This window comes from Poecile atricapillus, chromosome Z (genome assembly GCF_030490865.1).
Source record: "Poecile atricapillus isolate bPoeAtr1 chromosome Z, bPoeAtr1.hap1, whole genome shotgun sequence".
Taxonomy (NCBI): Eukaryota; Metazoa; Chordata; class Aves; order Passeriformes; family Paridae; genus Poecile; species Poecile atricapillus.
In genome coordinates, this window is record NC_081289.1 from 3,369,416 (window position 1) to 3,389,907 (window position 20,492).

The window sequence follows — 20,492 nt, forward strand, 5'->3', positions numbered from 1 at the left end:
TAATCTACTTAAATTTCATCTTCTGTTTTCGCTCCCAGTCACGCTGTATAATAACTAGCTGGAAGAAAAGACTGAGGAGAGCTGCTTTGATGCATTTACTGCTTTATCTGTAGTAGACCTGTGACCTCACAGTGTGTCCTTTTCAGCATAATTTATTGTTCAGTTAAATGAAAGAGGTCTAACTCCAGACCTGTACAGGAGTCTGATTTTATGTGTGTGTATGAGAGTTTATGTTCTCTGCATGTAAATTAACTGTTGATTAACGAGACCTTCCTCCTTTCTGCTCTACAGCTGAGTTTTCTTCATGATCTTGTGGAGAAGTTGGTCATTTTTAGGGACTCCAAATATCCACAGAGCCCTTTCAGAGCCCTCCTGTCTGTGACCTGCAGATTGCAGTCCATCAGTTGGTATTTTTAATAACTTGGTTTCCTTAGAAATCTGGCTGTGTCCATGTGCTTCCGACTGCGTAATTCCTGGTAGGCTTTGGCAGGGAGCAGTGTTCAACTTCCCGGAGAGGATCCTCTTTCCTGGTCCTCTCTGCAGGCTGCAGCCAGAGCTGGAAGGTCCCTAAACTCTTACGTACTGAAGAATGGGTTCATTTGGGTTTTTCATGTGGCAAAGAAGCATTTCTGAAGCTTTGCGCCCTCCCCACAGCTTTGTCCTGTCGAGCCTTTTATCTTTTGTCACCTACTGGCCCAGCAGGCTTTCTCATAAACTTCACCCTTCTGGTGTATTTGATAAAATTTCCTCTTAACCCATCAGTTCTCAGTATTTTATTTTTTTTTCAGCTTAAAATTTTGTGTTTAGTTTGTTAAAGTCTTTATTCTTTTTCCTGGAATCACAGTATGACTTGCCTTCTTGAAGGACATGCTTTTGAATGCTTTCTTAATATTTCTTAATAATCTTAACAATTTATTAATATTCTTAATATTATTTTTGTTTTAAGTTGCACTTACTCTATTCTTCCACATGCAATGTGGGGTCTTTAGCGAGCTGTCACCCCCTTAATACCTTTACCTTTTTTTGCCTGTTCATTTTAGTTTTCTTTAAAGCAGTTTCCTTGTTTATTCATCACAGAATGCTTGAGCCTATTGAGGACCTGACTAAGGTCATCTGGTCTAACCCTCATGCTCAAGTGGGTTTTTTTTTTTTAGTTGCACAACTAAAAATAGAGAAAAATACTGCTTCAAGTACTGAACTTAAGTGCTTTGTAATCAGTAATGCAGCCGCTCTTCAGCAGTGAAGATCCTGTATGCAGGTCAGGACTGGGTCAAGCTTTGCCTCTGCTCTGGGTTTTTGGAGTTGTTTGAAGGAGTCCTAATTAACGGTGTCTTAAAAATGCAGTGTTTACATTACAGTGACTACACTAAGAATTTATCTGTCTCCAAAATTCTGCAGTTTGGCCACTTTAATTTCAAGAGGTGATGTTTGATGCTGATAACTATCAGGTACCTTCATGGGGCTGGGAAGTTGCAGAATCACAGAATGGTTTGAGTTGGAAGAGACATTAAAGACCATCCAGTTCCACCGCCTGACATGGGCAGGGACACTTTCCACTAGACCAGGTGGTTCCAGTCCCTCTCCAGCCTGGCTTTGGGCAATTCCAGACATGGAGCATTGTCTGGAACTGGGAGGTCTCTCTCTGCTGCTGAACTAGGTTGTGTGTCCTTTCTTAAAGTGCTTTTGTTGGAAGGAAGAAGTTTTGAGCTTCTTGGGGTTCCATGCACTTTAAGATACTCTTGTCAGGCAAAACGATGCAAGAAAAAGCTCTCATCCTGCTAACTGGAGGATAATTGGAATAATTGGAGGGTGCTGCCCCAGCCAGTGAAGTGGAATGAGCAGTTTGGTTCATCCTTCTGTCATCATCTCTGTGTGGTCAGATGAGCTGTTGTCTGCGTTCCCTGTGCTGTAGTGAGGGATTTAGACACCCAAAATCCTCATAGACCCACTGCAGGTATTTGAAATGGAGTGAATGAAATCCCACTCTGGTATTTCAGTGTTTCAAACTGGTGAGTATTTTCACTTTTAGAGAGGTTTTTTCAGTCATGATGGTTAGGAAAGAGTAATTTGATGCTTGGTTAAAAGTGAGGAGAAGGCTTGCAAAAGTCTCTTTGGATGCAAAGAAGCTGTAGTTCTGTGGGTGACCTAAAAGGATAAAATGAGAGTGGAATTTTAAATCACATAAAAAGATATTATGAAACAATGTTGATTTCAAGAAACAGCTTGGTTTGAATTGGGTGCTTGATAGTTTCACCTGTTTTTCTTCATTCTTACATAAATAAGTGAAAAGTCTGCAACTTGGAGATGTACTCAGGGACTGCATTTCTAGTGGTATATATTCCATTTCAGAGACTACAAAAGCATGTGGTCACAGGACAGGGGGGAATGGCTTCAAACTGAAAGAGAGCAGTTTTAGATGAGATACTGGGAATAAATTCTTTACTGTGGGGGTGGGGAGGCCCTGGCACAGGTTACAGAGAGAAGCTGTGGCTGCCCCATCCCTGGAAATGTCTGGTCCAGGGTAGTGGAAGGCGTCCCTGCCCATGGCAGGGGGTGGGACTGGATGGGCTTTAAGGTCTCTTCTTACTGAAACCATTCTGTGATTCTGTGAAATGAGGAAAAAAAACCCAGCATACTCAACAGAAGAAACTGGGTGAGATGAATCTGTCTTTAAAGGTCAGATTGAATTTGGGTGTTACCACTTTCTGTTCATTCCGTATGGTCAGTGGCAGCATCAGTTGAGCTGTTTCTGTTTCTAAGATGAGTTTGTGTCTGGACTTATTCACACACTACCAAGAAAAGGAAAACCCAAACCCAACCCTGAAGTGGATCTTCTAATTTACTAGTTGTTAGTGGTTGTTCATCCAAATAAAGGGCTGATCTGACTCGCTGGAAATTTTGTGGTGCTTTACCCTTGGTATTATGAGATTGCAGAGCTCAGGGTTGTGTGGGCGACAGGGCAGTCCTGCCTTAGTGTGCAAATACAGGCTCTTAGCAGCCTCTAGGCTGAGGTTAATGAACTTTTTCTGTTCTCTTTTGTTCTGTCTGTAGCTTCCTCGGTTTGGGCTCTGCAAGAATGCAGACTGGTCTAAAAACTATGTAGATTACATAATGTAGGGCTGGAGTTTCTTCCAGCTGAGTGGTAGCTGATCTCAGTTTCTAGCAGGTTTGAAAAGCTCTTCTGCCCACCAAACCTCAGAGCAGGTGTTTGCTTCAGCAGTGGCATTTGCTGATCTCGTTGTTATGTTAATTTGGGGAAAGGCAGTATTTTATGGAGGTCTGAAGGATGCTGAGAGCTCAGTATTTATTTGTTCCCATCAAACAAGCTTGGATTGAATGCAAATGTTCAGGGATGGTGTCAGGACAGAGAGGATGAGGGGTGTTTTCAGTTAATGTCTGCCAAGAATTAAGGAAAATTAACACAAAATTCTTGTGGTTTGGGAGAATACTCACTGGAGGAGTTGTCTGCTCCACAGATGGGGGCTGTACACAGCGCTTGGGATAACTGGTTTGAAGCAAGGGTTCATGTACAGTTTGTAGGGGGATGTTTCACCTCTTTAGATACAGTAATTTGTAGTTAGTGGTTGAGCACTTCTCAAGGGAAAGAGCCCACAGTCCTTGCTCAGGCAGATATTTTACTGGAATCAGCGGTAAGATTTTGTTGGTATCAAGGCCTGAAAAGGCATTTGCAATGCTTTAAGTTTGAGGACTCCTCAGCAATCAGTGAATAATCAGCTCGGTGTTTATTCAGAGAGTTTGTTTCCTTCAAGTTGTCTATTTTCACCTTCTATGCAGGTCCTAAGGTTATTTCAGGAATGATGTTTCTGCTGTTGCCTGTTTTAGACACCTGATGTGGGATTTCAGACTCTGCTGAGGTGTTGGCAGTGGTACAACATGTGGCTGGTTTATGGTAACTCCTGCCCAGATTTGTAATGCAAATACCATCCCTTCTGCAGGTTTTCAGAGCTCTGGTTCCCCTGCAACAGAGGATTTCACCTAACTGGCATTGTGAAAGGTGATATCCATGTAATCCTGTTGGATTAAGATTAATCTCACCTGGGTATCTGATTTTTAAAGTGAGATGAGATTTATCCACAGTACCCTAATTGCTGGAATAATTCCAAACAGCAAGTAGTAAGATCTTATCTTCCTTTTATCATCGTGGTTCTAAAGAGGGAACGTAAGCTTCCTTCATAGTTGTTATTTCTTGGTGTTCTGCCATAAAAAGTGGAGAACAGTCTAAAGATAACTGGGCAAAGGAAACTTGGTTCTGGATGTGGAGGGGTTTTTGTGTTGATAGAAAAGGATGAGCATCCTAAAGAATTACGTGAAACTCACTTGAAAAAAACAAAACTTGATTTGGTACATAAGCAGTTTTTTAGAATGGTGCTGCTTCTCCTCCTTGAAGCTCTTCCAACAGAAATACACACTGCCATATGCTGCTGGAATACCAGCACACAAACTGGATTAAAATACAAATGAACAGAACTGCAGTTTGAGGCTTCAGTTCTGCAGAGGGATCCAAAATGGTTCCCTTTTTCACTCTACTAAACACCTAAAGTTAGTTTTACAACATGCCTGTGCAAAACAGTTTGGAGGCTTTGGGTCTGAAACGAAGATGAAGAGGTTGAGAGGGAGAAAAAAGATTATTTTCCAATTTTCTTGTCCTAATCTAGAGGCAGGCACAGGTGACTTAGTGCCAGTGTTCCACCTATAGCAAGTAGAGAGATAAGGGAAATTTTATAAGCAGCTCAAGAATTGAGATACTTCATTGGACATCCAGCTGTGCTTTTCCATGGGACTAATCCAGATATTCGGTAGCTTCCAGAACTGTAGCTATAATTTCACACTCGTCTCTACTGCTGCTCTTTACTTAAAATAGCTTTAAGACAGCAATATTTAAGTGTTAGCTAGGATTTGGACTTTTTTAATGTGTGTGTTAATCTTTTAAGATCTACTCTTGTATTGTAGGAGAATTTGTGGACCATAGAAACAGCCCTTTTAATTGGGAACAGATATTTTAGATGCCTCATTTTTATGTTTTACATAGATACTTGCTGAGGAAAAGTGCAAAGTTTCCCAGCTATTCCTCCCTGAAAGTTGTTTTGAGCCAGAGTAATGATGAATAATAATGAGCAATAAATTAACAGAGCTGTATATTGCTGTCACTGATGGGGAAGTGCTCCTGCTGATTTTATTCCAAATGCTGATCCCATAGTGGTTGATGCCGTGATATTGGGAGGAAACATCTTAGTTTAGATCATGTGTTTTATTAAAACCATAGATATTTATTTTAATAAAAACATCAGGTACTTGTAATCTTAAAAAGAGTGGAAAACTGTGATGCAAACCAGTTATTTTTCTTTTTTCTTCTTTTTTTTTGTCTTCTTTTTTCTTTTTTTCCCCTCTGTTTCTTTCCCTGGATAGAGAAGAACTGACAGGAATGCATGGAAATTATCAACAACATTCCTCACCAAGTATTCAGGAACAATTGGGCTACTAGTATTTCAATAATTGACAATTAATGAGACTTTATAAATAACACTTTGAGTTCTTTTTACGTGCCTGTTGGGTTTTTTTTGGAAGGGGGAGGAATGTCAGACAAATTTCTGGCGTTTCTGTGCTACCTTGGAGACTAGAAAATGTTTCATTATTGGCATATGAGATTCTTATGTAACTTGGTAATTCTGGGAACAAGAATTTTCAGAAAAATGCTGAGCAGTTCGAATCTCCTCGTAAAATTAGAAGATTTAAAACCACTGTGCTAAATACTTCTGTGATAAATTCCCCAGAAATACGAGTATTCCAAGCTCCTGGAATACATTAATTTTTCTAGGATTGCGTCCTTAAGGAGTTAAAACTCCAAATCCCAAGGAGTGAATGACACTCTGGCAGTTATTGCATAAACCCAGCGTGTTTGTTTTTGCAGAATATTAAATTGGGGTACGTTGGAAGTGTGAGGGGAAGGTGAGGAGTTGCTCGTGGCATCAGGAGGGAGCTGGTGCTGTTTGGGATGTGGTTTGTGTGTGCAGCCCCCAGCACAGGGTGCTGTGAAGGAGTTTGCCCTGATCTCTCACTGCTGTCAAGAGGTTTTTTATTTGTCTTCTACAAGTTCAAGGTCTGTAATTCTAGCGGGACAAGCCAGGAAAGGACTTGCCCTGCTTTTTTCATGTAAAACAGTGTGGCTTATCTTATCCACTCTCTTCAGAACTCTTATTATATTCCATAGAGAGAGCTTGATTGAATTTTTTTTTTTTTTTCAGTATAAAGTGAAAATGGTGGCTTTTTAGTGTTCACACCTGCTGTGTGAATTTCCTGATTCTTAAGTGGATTAGAAATTGCCATATTCCATTACCTTCTTGAGGGCACAGATAGTCTGACACAGGAATCCACTGATTTGGGATGACTCAGAATTAACAATGAGTCAGTTAAGCCTTATTCGGTTCAGTTTTATTTCTTTTTTTACAGACAGGATTAGAAATAAGCAAGAATTCAGAATCTATATACTTTATTTCTTGTGTCAGGAAACTGTCTTCCTTCATTAGATTATTTCTTTTTGTGTTTCTCATTTCTCAGGGCTCATTTGTGGTGTTGGTTCTGTTTGTTCCCCTTTCCCCACAGAATGCAAGGTGTTGGTAGAACAAGTACATGTAAAAGTCTTATCTTTTCCTGGATTACTGAACTGGGTGTGCTGTGCACTTTGGTGCCTCCAAGTACTGTCTAAACTTCAGTCAAAAATTCAGGTTCAGGAGTTGCAGAAGGGGTGGCAGTAAAATGTGTTTGGATGATAGAAGGGCTGGAAGGAGAGAGCTGTGTCATGCCAGCAGCAAGCATGTCTTTAGTCACTTCTGTTAAGTGCTTTTCTGGCTAAACTAGTGTCATCTCACATAAATTCTCATCATATTCTAATAATACACAATCAGAGTCACCATTTGCTTTTCCCTTACATTAAGGTCTTACATTCTCTTTTTTTTTCTCTGTTTATTTTCCATGTTACTTCTTGTGATAATGAGGTGCAATAAAAATAGCAAACCAGGTAATTTCCATGACAGTGTTTTTGCAGATAAGTTTACCAAGAAGGAAAACCATCTAAAAAATGCTTCTTTCAAGGCAAAGGAGCACAGCTGATCTTGAGACAGCATAAAACAGTAGGCATTACATAGCAGTAACAACAAAATTAAACATGAAAATTAACTTCAATACTAACTTTAGCATTTTTATTTTTAATAAAAGGCAAGCAGCGTTAGTGCAAGGGAATGGATTAAAGCTGAAAGAGAGTAGATTTAGGTTGGATATTAGACAGAAATTCTTGGCTAAGAGGGTGGGGAGGCCCTGGCACAGGGTGCCCAGAGAAGCTGTGGCTGTCTCACCTCTGGAATTTTTCACGACCACATTGGATGGGGCTTGGAGCAACCTGGGATAGTGGAAGGTGTCCCTGGCCATGGCAGGGGATTGGAACTGGATGGTCTTTAGGTCCCAAATTATCCTACAATTCCATGGAATTTTTAGATTCATGTCTCTGTATCAAGCCTGTGTGGTTCTCTGTGAAAGAAGATAAGAAGTTTTCCTCAGAGGTGCATCTTGGAGTGCTGTTAGAAGCTCTGCCGTCCTAAAACATCGATTAATGGTAAATATTTAGCAGTGCTGTTGCTAAAAGGCAAGAAATTACTTCGAATTCAAGCTTGTTTGCCTTCCAGCTGTAATATCTTGCTGTGCCTTTCTCTCCAAGGATCGAAGAGCTGCTTGTTATTTGTCATATTCATAGTACCTATGAAAACAAGGTCAGGGACTCATCTCCCTAATGAAGGAGACGTTTGGCCTGGCGTCACGGAGTCTGTATCCCAGCCAGACCCACTATTTCCTAAGCTCTTCCCTGAACGCTTGCCAGTCCTTTGGCGTCTCCGCAGCGTGGGTATCAGAACTGGACATGAAGTTCTAGCCTAGAACTCAGCTTGATTTGTTGGACAAACACAACGAATCTGATGTCATCAGCCAAGCCCTTAAATATGGCTTTGCCCTGCACTGGCTGTCCCTCCCAGGGTGATTCAGGACGGCTGCTCCTGAGCCCTTTTCTGGGAGAAAGTGTCCAAATCACGGAGGAGTAGCCTGAACTCCTTCAAATCTGGGTGACGCTGATTCGTTAGGATTAAAATTAGTTGTTGCCTTCAACCACCATCTCACTGTGGAGTGTTTCTGTTTCCTCTGCCAGTGCTTCAGTTATCCACAAACTTAACTCTCAAGTATTATTATTATTATTATTATTATTATTATTATTATTATTATTATTATTATTATTATGGGGATTGTTTTTAAAATTCCCAGGGCACAGTCCCGTGCCTGTTTCTCCTTCATGTCACCCATTGCTCTCATAGGGAAGCCACCATCCACCACCTTTACAAGAAAAAGCAGTTAGCAGCTCTGGAAAAGATGAGAGGACTTGGGTATCCCAGGTGAATATTCTTACGGACAGAATGAGTCATTTTTGTGTGGACTTGTAACATGTGGGTGAGTGAATCATCAGGTGTTGAACAGATCAATCTTTTTTAATAGGACAAGCACAAGATAATGTTTTCTCACTGAGACACCTTGTAGCTGCCTAAAGACAATATTACAGAGGCAGAAATGCAGTGACGCTGTGTGCTTTGGAGCATGATACCTTGGGAGGTGATCCATGAAACAGCCCAGTGTTGCTTTTCTTAGTTCTTGGTCTGTCTTAAGTGGCCTTTAAAGAATTGTTAAGAATAGATTTTTGGCAGGGGAAAATAATTAAAAGTTGACTGATAGTTGCATAAGAAATGGAGCAGAGTTTGACTTTCTGATGTGCTTGTCTTACAAAGCAGCTGTAGGTTGTGGTTGTCTTTTCCCAGTGATGGGACAGGAGGAAATGGCCTCAAGTTGCACCAGGAGAGGTTCAGTTTAGATTTTAGTAAAAATTTCCTCCACCAAAAGTGTTGTCAGACCCTGTCACAGGCTGCCTATGGCAGTGGTGGAGTTGCCATCCCTGGAGGGATTTAAAGGATGTGACACTTGGGGATGTGGATTAATGGTAGCCTTGGCAGTGATGGACTAATGGTTGGACTCTGTGATCTCAGAGAGGTTTTTCAACCTAAATAATTCTGTTTAAATTCACATACCTCATGATGTTGATCCAGCATGTATCAAGAGCATGTAAAAAAATAAAACCATATCTTTGTGAAGAGCTGTGCCCAAGGCCCATTTAAGTAGAAAAAAAAAAAAATTTCCTAGATTGTCTAAATGTTGGGGAATTTTTTCTTTCATTCCACAGCCAAGTTCCACTGCTAGGAATTACACTCAGCGTTGGGTTTTAATGAGGTCTGAAAATGACAGAGCAAAACCCCGTCTTGCTGTTATGGCTGATTTAGGATAGGAAATGAGGTATGACATTTAGCCATGGCTTGGCAGGCTTGAGGGCTTCAGTGAAAACTCACCACAAGTTTACGTGAAAAGCTGGTGGTTCTTTCCTAGAACTTCATTTAAGGTTTAGTTTTGTACCAGTACTGTGATCTCAGGCAGTTTTTCTTTAGGTTTCATTGGAAAGCATTTCTCAGTAGTGTCCTTTAGAGGGTTTTGAAGGGATGAAAATTATTTTGGAGAGCAAAAAATTTTAGATTGAGAAAACAATTTTCTGAGCAGCACCACTTTTTACATAAGTAAGGACTATAGGCTAGAAACACATATTTTGGTCACCAAAGGAAATTTGAAGAGAGATTCATTCATTGCAAGTGAAGGTGCAGATGCTTTTAGAGTCTGACCAAATCCTTGTACGTAAAAGCATCTTCATGCTTACAGACTTCTGAATATGGATTTCGTATAGAGTAGAAGGGTTGAACACCAGAAGTGCAATAATAATAAAAAAACCACAACACCACCCCCACTCTTCACACCCCCCCCTTCCCAGCTGTCTAGCTCAGTGAATTTCACACCATGGTTGCAAGGCCAGAATGATTATGAATTAGGGTTAGCACAAAATCTAGCTATTTGAAAATTTTACAGCATTTTACTGTAATGTAAAGGCTAGAATTTCTCCAAAAATCTAATCTGAAAAAAGCACAAGGGTGAGGAGGTCTCACTTTGAAAACCCAATTCATTGTGACAGAAAATGAGATTTTTAACCTTGTCTTTCAATCAGAACAAATTGTGCCTTGTCCCCTTGCACTTTGCCATTTGAGTTCTCATCTGTTCTGCACTCCTTCAAGCCAAGATCTGCATCCCCACTTGAAGTACATTAAAAATCTTGGGTATAATCAGCATTTTTTGACTACTGGTTAATTTTTGATCTTTATTCTGAGTGTCCTTGGGCAAGGCCCCAGGCTGTCATGACCAAATTCACAGGAGGTGCAGGCTTTGGTTAGTTTTTTTTGAAAATATTATACTGTGAAGAGGCTCTCTGAGGGAGTATCTTTATTGCAGTAAAAGTCATACAGCAGGTTTTCACTGATTGCAGCTTCAGCATAGCTCACTCTAATTTAGTTAGCCCAAGGCTATAACATACTGCTTTTCAGGATTGTAGAATGGCCATTAATGGGAATTTTCTGAGAGTGGGTGTGTATGCCTGAAGGAAAGTGTGCATAAAAAATTAAAGCCTCCTGCTCATGATGTAGTTGGTATGTGCTGTTGTCCTTGATCTGACTTAACTGGATACTACAGGTGAGAGCAGCACAGCAGTTCTCTAAATAAGTCACTTCAGCCTTGAAGTCTGCATTTGATAAGATTTTTTTGGCCTCAGTAGTGTGCAGCTGGTTCTTACAAAGGAGTTTTCATCTGTGTACTCAGTGATTTACGTCCCTGCACACAGAGAAGTGTCTTTGCTTTATAGATGGCAGAAGATACGTGGCTTTCAAATATCCTTATGCACAGGTGGCATTTAATTCTATCTTACAGTAATTGGTGATAAAGATAAAAGTCCAGTCCTCAGTGCGTGACCCCTTGCTCTGGCCAGTGTCACCTTTCCTTATATTGGTTTTGTTCTTTTCACATGAAAAGAAAGCAGTTTAGATGGGATATTAGGAAGAAATTCTTCCCTCTGAGGGTGGTGAGGCCCTGCTCAGCTTGCCCAGAGAGGCTGTGGCTGCCCCATCCCTGGAAGGACCCAAGGCCAGGCTGGACAGGGCTTGGAGCAACTTGGGATAGTGGAAGGTGTCCCTGCCCATGGCAGGGAGTCTGAACTAGATATTCTTGAAAGTCCTTTCCAACCCAAGCTATTCTATGACTCTGTAATATTTAATAATACTTTCTTCCAGACTGTTACTATTCATGGCGATATCAAGAGGTAAAAATTCTTTTATTGCTGCAGAGGAGTATTTATAGCAATAAGCTCCATCCCAGCTCCCTGCGTGCTGGCATGTTTTAAAGGAGGTGTGAGCTGTGAATGCGTCCTTCAGGGTTTCAGGAAAGCATTGATGTTTCAATGTGCTGAGCCAGAACACCTCAGTGTTTGTTAGGATTTAGTAACATCCCCTAGAGATAATTCCCCAAGAAATCCCAGATGGAAACGCAGACCAGTGTACACGCAGGAGAAATGGTTGTTGCCACTGTAGATTCAACAATCTGCCTTAGTTCTCCTGACACAAGGTGAGGTGGCTTGGTGGCTTTTCTTTTTCCCATTCCTTTTAGCACAGCATATTCCTGTGGGATTGTCAGGCAGGAAAACTGCTGTGTTCCACAAGGCACTTCCACACGGGGCTCTCTTATCCCTCTCTAATTATGCTCAGTGTGTCAGCTACTGCTGTTAAGGACATGCTGCACTCATAGAAAAAAAAAAAAATTGCTAGAATTTAGCTTTTAATTTATTTGTCCTCCCATTTGGAGAGAACACTTAATATGATTTCGTGTAATAAAGCCAGCTATGTGTGCAGCCACAGAGGTGATTTTCTAAATTTAAGGTTTCCTTTGAATTTATTCTTATCTCAAATAGATTGGATTACTATAGGCTGTGTCAGCGTGAGTCACTTGTAAGTGCTTGTTAATCCAATAAATCTGAGCGGTTTCTTATGGAAATACTATTTTCTGATTTCTATTTATATGATGGTCCTGGTCTTGTTAAATCCACACTGAGTTCGCTGGAAATATCTCTTTGGAAAAAAATGGTACCATTTCCCATGCTAATGGAAATTGCAGTGAAGCAGTAAAATGAAAAATAGCCTCAAGTAATTAATAAATGGTTTAGAAGTTCTTTGTGTCACCTTTATTAGGTATTTTGTAGCAGTATTACCCAAGACTAAAAAGAATCATCAGAGGGTGTTGTTTTGTTGTGTTTGTTTTATGGGTTTTTCTCCCCAGTTAATAATGCTGTTCTACCCTACCTAAATTATGTTTTTACATTACCCTGCAAGTTTTTTTCCTTCACTTGTTGCCACTGCCCTACTCAGGGGCGTTGGTGGTTGCATCACTTCGGACACTTATTTCCCACTCATAACATAGTCAACTACTGAAGACTAAACACTTAAATAGAGAAAAGTAGCTGTTTTAAAATAACTTCAGACTTTTTCTGTTTTGCTTGTGCAGCAACTGGTATTCAGTGGCAGCAGAAGGCAAAAGCTTTGCTATGGTTAGGAACTTTTGCCTGAAATAGAAGGAAGAAATCAGTATAAGAAATGTTTTTCCAGCCTGAGATCAGTGTGCTTCTGTACCAGAGAGAGAGGGTCTAAACACTCCTAAAAGCTGGCTGGTAAAACTTGGTCCTCGTTTGAGCTAGAAAGTGCAGAATATAACGATTTGTACTATGCACTGGGAATTTCTAGTGCTGAGGTGGGGAAAAAAAGAATGCATTTACTGGAAATAGTTTGACAAAATTCAGTGTTTGTAACGCGTGTAACAGCACTGCTACTGTAAGGCACCACAATTTTCATAATCTTAAATTTGCTCGTATGTACCAAGTTTCCAAATACCTTCCTCCTCTCTGTCTCTGCCGTTGAGTTTTCTTGTGCATGGTATGAGGGATGGGATGCTGAAAATCCCTGGATCTTTGACGTGTTAAGGCAGACTTCTGTGGATGTTCACTGCCTGCTTGATGACACATGGAATGTTTATATTGAGCCTGTGCAGTAAAATGCTGCCGAGGCAACTGGATCTGTAGTGGAGGAGATGAGAAATTCTAATCCCTAACTCTGGCATTTTGCAGAGGCAGCTCAAGACTGTGAGGATGAGATTTTTGCGTCTCTTAGTGGTAGTTGTTTATTGGTAGCAACTCCAGATCATGATTAATTGGGGTTTCAGCTAATTTTGCCAGCTAAACATATGACCTGGCCTAGGGGAAGGTCATGGTCTAGTGGAAAGTGTCCCTGCACATGGCAGGGGTAAGAGCTAGAGGGTCTTAAAGGTCCCTTCCAACCAAATTTGTTCATGGTTCTGTGATCTCTCCAGAACATGCTTAAAAGAAAAAAGAAGTTACACAGAGACTTGAAAGTTTACAGTGTCTAGAATAAAATTAGAAAAGGGAAAACAAATCTGTGCCTCACGTTGATATTAAAGATAAGTAATTTCAAAAGCAGATACAAGGATACAATTTAAAATCAGTGTAAAAGCGTATTAAAAGCATAAAATGGTTTGGGTTGGAAAAGACCTTAAAGACCATCTTGATCCACCCCTTGCTATGGGCAGGGACACCTTCCACTGTCCCAGGTTGCTCCAAGCCCTGTCCAGCCTGGCTGTGAACACTTCCAGGGCTGGGGCAGTCACAGCTTCTCTGGATGACACTTAGATAGGGTTTATATGAAAATCTAAGGTACAGAAAGATGGAAAACCAACTTTGCTAAGAAACATCAAAAAACCTTGTGAATACATTGGAAATTGGAGGAAGTCAAGGGAAAATGCAGTTCTCCTTAGCAGAGTGAAGAGAATAAATCACAGATCCCATACTTAATAAAACTGCTGAGTGTTACTGTGTTTGATCATGGATCTTCTGAGGGAACCAAAATCCCTTTGTACTTGCTGTAGAAATAATTTTGGTAATTAACAGGTCTCATTTGAAAACAGTGAATAGTGTTTTTTTTCCCATCTGAGACCAGTGCAGACTGGCATTTTCCTGGAAAACAGGTGTGGGCAGTGTGTGTGGGACTGAGAGGCTCAGATGCCAAATTTTTTAAAACACTGGTAGTTTAGAAATTAGGAATTTACAAATGTTTAAACAAGTATATTTGTTGCACTGGATTGAAGCAGTTTAGGTAAGGCCAGATTGCTGTGTCTGACCCAAACAGGCCGTGTAGCAAAACGAACAGTGGAGAGATGTGGAGGGTAACGTTGTGGTCTGAAACAAAACTGCTGTTTCCTAGATAAATCTGGTTTCTAAACCCAGGTTTTATTTCATGCAAAGGTTAAAATTAAGTTTTCTAGTAAAAGCACAGACCTGTTTCAAAAAGGATTCTGTGGCAAGAAAGGGAGGTCACAAATGTTCTTTAAATTTTTGGCCATCAGTGTGTCACAAATTGCCAAGACCTGGGTTTGAAAGTTCTGTTCCCTTCACACTGACAGTAACCATAAAACCTAAAGAAGATAATTTTTTTTGTGTTTTATGACCTTGTTGCACTCCCACAGAGCTGTTGAGTGAGGATTGAGAAAGGACTCTAACCCCAAGTACTTGGGCACGTTAATAAGGAAGGCTGAGCTCACCCTGTAGGTTTGCTGGTTTTTATGGAATCATGGAGTTTTTTGGGTTGGAAAGGACCTTTAAGGTTAAATCCAACTATCAGCTTAGCAGTTCCATCAGGTTCACCGTCTCAAACCATGTCGTCAATTTTTATATGCATTTTTATTTTTTGGCACTTCCAGGGATAGTTCCTCTACCACTACCTTGGGCAGCCTGTTCCAGTGCTTGACCACTCTTCCTGTGAACAAATTCTTTCGAATATCTAAAAAATAAACCTCCCCTGGCACAACTTGAGGCCATTTCCTAAAATGAAAGGTTTAGTTAATAGCCCATTTTAGCAACAACAGCAACAACAAAATTACGCAGTCAGTTCCATAGCCTTTGTGCAAACCTGGTGTTCCCTAAGTGCTGCATACTCAAATGGAATTACATATTTCTTTTTAAGAGCAGGAGATCCAATTTCTGTGCCATTTGATGGGTTAGATTTGGTACTGGCTGCTTATCAAACATTGAGAGCACTGCAGAGAGGGAAATGGGGGGAAGAAAAAAACCCAAGAATTGGTAGCAGAAGATGTTTTGGCAGTTAAGGATTTCTCTTGTAGCAGAGTTGTTTCCAGGACACCAGGGTTGATGGAGTTACAAAGTGAGCGTGTGTTTTCTTTCCTCTTCAACTGGTTAATCAGTGAGGTAGGAAAACTTTGCTTTGTATGTAAGCGGTGTTACATCAGTTATTTTTAGTCTGCACTTGATTGTCCATGTGGCTCTTTTTAGCTATTTAGGAGATACCTGGCATGCAAGAATTCGTATTTGCTTTGTGGGTTTTTTTAAGGTCACATGGTATTTTTTTAAATGACAGCCTAGACTATTAACATCTCTTTTTGTTTGATTTTTCTTTTTTTTTAATGTGTTTGTTTCTCAGAGAAATAAACCAGCTTTGTTGCTTCAAGTTTTAAGCTCATCTCATGTGGGATGTGAATTTCTTTCACTGTTTGCACAGAATTTTTCCTTTGTTGGTATAATACATATTTTTTTTTGTATATACTAATGATATACTGTCATGCAAATGAATTTGGAATAAATTAAAGTATTAATTTTCTCCCAGAGTATATTCAGCTGTAGGATTCCATTGTGAGATCTATTTTCAACTGGAGTTTGGAACCTGGAATAAGGCGGCACTGAATTAAATCTAGTTGCCAATTTTAAAGGGGGACAGCTCACATAAAATCACACCCATCTCCAAAATATGTTGGTCTATTTAAAATCTGGAGGAGTATGATGAAATCTGTACTTGTGTAGTTTTCCTTTGTATATTTGATTGTACTCGGAGTTAAATTTTTTTCTTGATTGTTTTTTTCTCTGCACAACAATATTTTGAGAAAGAAATGCCATTTTTTAAAAAACCACAAATATTGGCTGTGCATTTTAGAGGCAGAAGTAACAAAAATAGTGTTCAGGTCATTAGTGAAAAACACACTTCGTAGAGCTCTATTGTTCTGCTAAATTAAATAGCTTGAAGTTTAACTGTGCCCCTTATAAATGAGTTGATGATTTCATACCCCCTAATGATACATGTATTTATTTCATATTGAGATTTTAGAAATTAGGATTAAGAGAACACTTTTTGGGCATAGTTGTCTGATGAATTAATGAGATACTCAGCTTCTTTCTGAATGTGTTGGGGTTCTTCTGGTGCTAAAGGTTGGGTGCCACTTGCTAAGATCTGGATGATCATTTGTGAGCTACTAAAATTTATTTGGATGTGTTTTTCTATCCAAATTCATGATCCTTTATTGATTTGGGACAGTGACATGGCATGAAAAATGCTGTGCTCAGGTGACTTTGGTCATCATTGAACTGTTTCTGTATCTTGGGGCTTTCTAACTTGTTGGAAGGGAAGGGAATCAGTTTGACAAATCCATGCTGGCATTTACTTGTTGCTTTGTTATCCCTTCCTGGCTGGAAAATGTAGCCAGAGTCAGGATTCTTTCTGACTGGTGTCCTCTTCTTTCCATCTCTATTTTTTTTCTTCTTTTCTTTTTTTTTTTGGCAAATGCTTTCTTTTTTTTTTTTTTTTCTTTTCTTGCCAGTTACCATTTTACCATTTTCAGCAGAACAAGAACTACGCTGACCTTGAGTGATGTCTCTGTGCTTCATTTTCCACTCTGTCCTCAGTTATTTAGTTATTCCATTATCTGGAGCAATCCAGTTCTTCCTCGTGGAGGTTTGAGTAGTTCTTCCAGGTTGCTACTTAGCCTAGTAAGGGAATGAGGAATTTTTTTTTTTTTGCTACTTCTGCTGGAAGTTTACTAATTATGTGGTTAAATAGAGAATGTAGCATCAGAGCATTCTTTTTCAGGACAATACTCTCATAACTCTACTTAGTAGATTTTTCTGTGTGTTTTTCTGGTTACTTGCTCTTATTTTGCTTCAATTCCCAGTAACTTATGGATAGAATTTCTGTGTTTCTATCAGTTTGAATCTAAAGCACAGAGCAGGACATAAGGAACACCCCTTCCAATATTCAACTCCCACTGAAGTGTCTTAGGGTGTCTGGAGAACAGGGGTACCAGGTATGACCCCAAACCAAAGGAAAGTCATCACCTCTCTGAATTAGGTGCTGGAGGCCAACAAGGAACACTCACAGATCTAACAAAGACACCACTAAGATATCTTTGAGCAATTAGATCCTTTTAAAAAAACGTTTATTCACTTTCTCTGTGGCTACAGTGAATTTCTTTGGTCAACTCCACAGAAGGTTTTGGAATTTATTTGTGGTTTGTCAGTATTAGGCTCAAATCAACAAGCAGCTTCCAAGGTTCATCTTGATAGAGCAATTTCATGTAACTGGAATACGCTGGCAATCAAAATCAGAGAGACAAGAAGGATGGAAATATTTTCCAGTGTTGACTAAAAGCAAGCAGTAAGCTTGAAGCATTACTTAACAATGTAATGAGAAACGTCAGTTCAAACAAATACTTCTTTTTTCTAAACAGAATCTGTTTTCTTTGTTGTGTTGCAGAAAAAGAAACGGTGGCTGAGTTGCACAAGTGAACCAGGACAACACAAAATGTAAGTCAAAGAGGAATGCTCATTTTCCTATTTTATAAGACTGTTGGTCGGCTTTCCTATAAGACATCCCTTTAATTACAAAGGCCATCAGTTTTCCTCATTTCCCTGTTGGTGAGTGCAGTTGGTAGAGCTGTCTGGATTCCCTGTTTTTGAGCCACTTGGCTCAATGTGAGTGGCACAAGGTGGATCTTCCCTCTCCCTTTGTCATCACTGTGTCAAGGCACAGAGGCATTCAGGGCTGGGTCATGTCTTCTTAATTATTGCTGTTGTAGCTGTGGTGATCCAGGGATGTGAAGAGGAGAGGTTGGAAGGTAAGAAGGACTGGAAAGGGATTTTGGCTTCCAAAAGTTGTTAGTACTGTCTGTAATATCAGCTGGTGTAAGAAAAGCTTGGACCTTATTTTGAGGCTGCTGTATTTTGGCTGAGTATTTTGGAATACGTTTAAAACATTTACTTGGGTACTCTAAAAGTGCATGGTTTGATGTGGCTTGGAGCAGCCTGGTCTATCAGAAGGTTTAGCACAAGAGTTTTTCCATTTTGCTCAAGAGGAGCAGTGTGTTCTTCAGTGGCATTTTGCATAGCAAGCCTTACAGAGCATCTTCCTGATCCACTTGTAGAGTTCAATGGCACATTTTAAAGAGAGAGGCTTCCAACTGTCTTGAACAGAGCATGTTCTATGTGAGAACAACATCTACATTCCAATTGTAATAACAAAACCAAAGGTGATTCTGAACCAGCTAACAAGTGGACTCATTATAAGATGATGGGAGGTTTTCTGTATATTGTTGACTCAACTCTAAAATTTCTATAACTCTGCAAAGTGCGTCTCAGCTTGTTTACTAAGTGAGAAGTGTATTTTTAATGCATAGGTTTTGAAATTATCAGTGACTCCAGTTTTTCCAACAGCATTTGTGGGGTGTTCTAGTTTTAATTTAGTTTTTAGTTCAATTTTAGTTTAATTTAGTTTAATTTTTTTTTAAGTTTTAATTTAATTTTACTTTTATGGATGCCATTTTAATCTATACCTATATCTCTCTTTTTAATTTTTTCTGTTGGAAAAGTTTTTAAGTAATTCTACAGAGTTGCTTTTTATAGACACTCAATATTTAAAAAAAAAAAGTGGTAGAGCATGTGTCAGGCATCTGCAATTCCTTCAGCATCATGTTTTCCACAATGATTTAATAGCTATTGAGTCTCCTCAAATATCTTTGTTTCCAAGACCTATTTTATAGTAATAAATCATCTGGGCTGTAAAATTCTTGAAATGATTCACTAGGACAATCGTTTCCTTAGCACATTCCCTGGGAGATCATAGATAGAAATGGAAAAGTCCTTAACCAGGTCAGCTTTTTCCCTGCAATACATGTGGTCAATGCTGGAAGTGATAAAAAAGTTGCCAACATTTGTTCTGGTGAACTGCAGTTCTCCAGTGTTCCCTGTTAATTTCTTGCTAATTTACAGTCAGTTTTCTGTTAGAGGTACTAAATTGCGCTGAGAAATCCTGAGCTAGATGTAGAATAAAAGATTTGTCATGAGGTGATGGAACTTCTCATGTTAAAAACGGTCTGTCTCAAAATTCATATAAAAATACCAATGAAATTACCCAAGACTTCCTGTATTTCCTCTTCAATTGCACCTGAGGGTGGGGTCTGTCCTCGGGGTAGAGGTTGATTTTATAAATTGCCAGGTATGTGAGGGTGGTTGTGATGCCAGGTCTGTCAGTCTCTGCAGGGTAGTCATGCGTTACGTAATCCCTTGTGGCTTTCTGACACCTGGAAAAGGCTGTTTAAATTGGCCATTGCTGACTGGGAGCAGGCCAGGAGGGAATTAGCCAGGAGTCCGTGAGGAGTTCTGTCTATTAAGTATCTCATCTAGAACATCCCCTCAGCAAAGACAGAGGAAGTGTGGTTTTGGTCAAAACTCAGCACATCTGGAGTTCCAGGTAAACAACCAGCAGGTTAGAGCAGAATTCAAAGAGAGATGGTATCCCTTGACCAGAACTGTGTATCTCTGTGAATTACTGCTCTGTGAATTCTTTCTGTGGTGGTTTCCAAGTTGAGCATCAGCTACAGCTGCAACCTCTGTGCTTGCCCAGAGGAGCTGTGGCTGCTCCATCCCTGGAAGTGTCCAAGGCCAGGCTGGATGGGTCTGGAGCACCCTGGGATGGTGGAAGGTTGGAACATCAACCATGGAAGGGGGGTTGGAACAAGATGGTCTTTAATGTCCTTTCAAATCCAAGCCTTTTTATGACACTTGAATCATCCTTTAAGTTTCATGCTGAGGACAACAGTAAGTTCTGGTTGTAATTCTTCACATAAACATTTCCTTAGAATAATCAGGCTTTGAGATCTGGGATTCTTGATTCTCTTTACTGCGTCAGCACAGGAAGCAAAGCTTTGCAGCTTCCCCAAGGTTTAGAGCAGATTAATGTATAAAATTAGATTAAATCTCTTATATTAGTTTTAGAAAAGGGAGCCTTGCATTCCTACAAGCAGAGAATTCCATTTAAACTGTATTTTCATCAGGTGCTTTTACTGCAAGACGTAAACCTTCATTTTTTAAATGATATCCTTTAAAATGATCCTAAAGAACTTCTGTTACAGTCACGATAGAGAACAACCTCTGCACTTAAGAGATGGACTCCAAAATTCCATCTGCCCTGTAGGATCTTGGCAAGAGTACGCTGTGTCATGGCATTGTATTGATTCCAGTTTATGTCTTACAGAAAGAGCAGGTGTACCATGCACACAGACATATTTAGGGTTGGTAGAAGTATTTTCTGTCATAGCCTTATTTAAATGGTTGGTTGGCTGTGCGA

General features: G+C 39.9%; 1 long non-coding RNA gene across 7 annotated transcripts in view; it reads left to right on the forward strand.

Moving 5' to 3' along the window:
* LOC131592577 (uncharacterized) overlaps positions 1-20,492 on the forward strand; it is a 124,275-nt gene that overhangs the window by 42,596 nt on the left and 61,187 nt on the right. For all 7 annotated transcript variants that reach the window (XR_009280666.1, XR_009280669.1, XR_009280668.1 and 4 more), the window contains exon 3: positions 17,625-17,674. This is a non-coding gene — a long non-coding RNA (uncharacterized LOC131592577). The remainder of the gene's footprint in view (positions 1-17,624; positions 17,675-20,492) is intronic.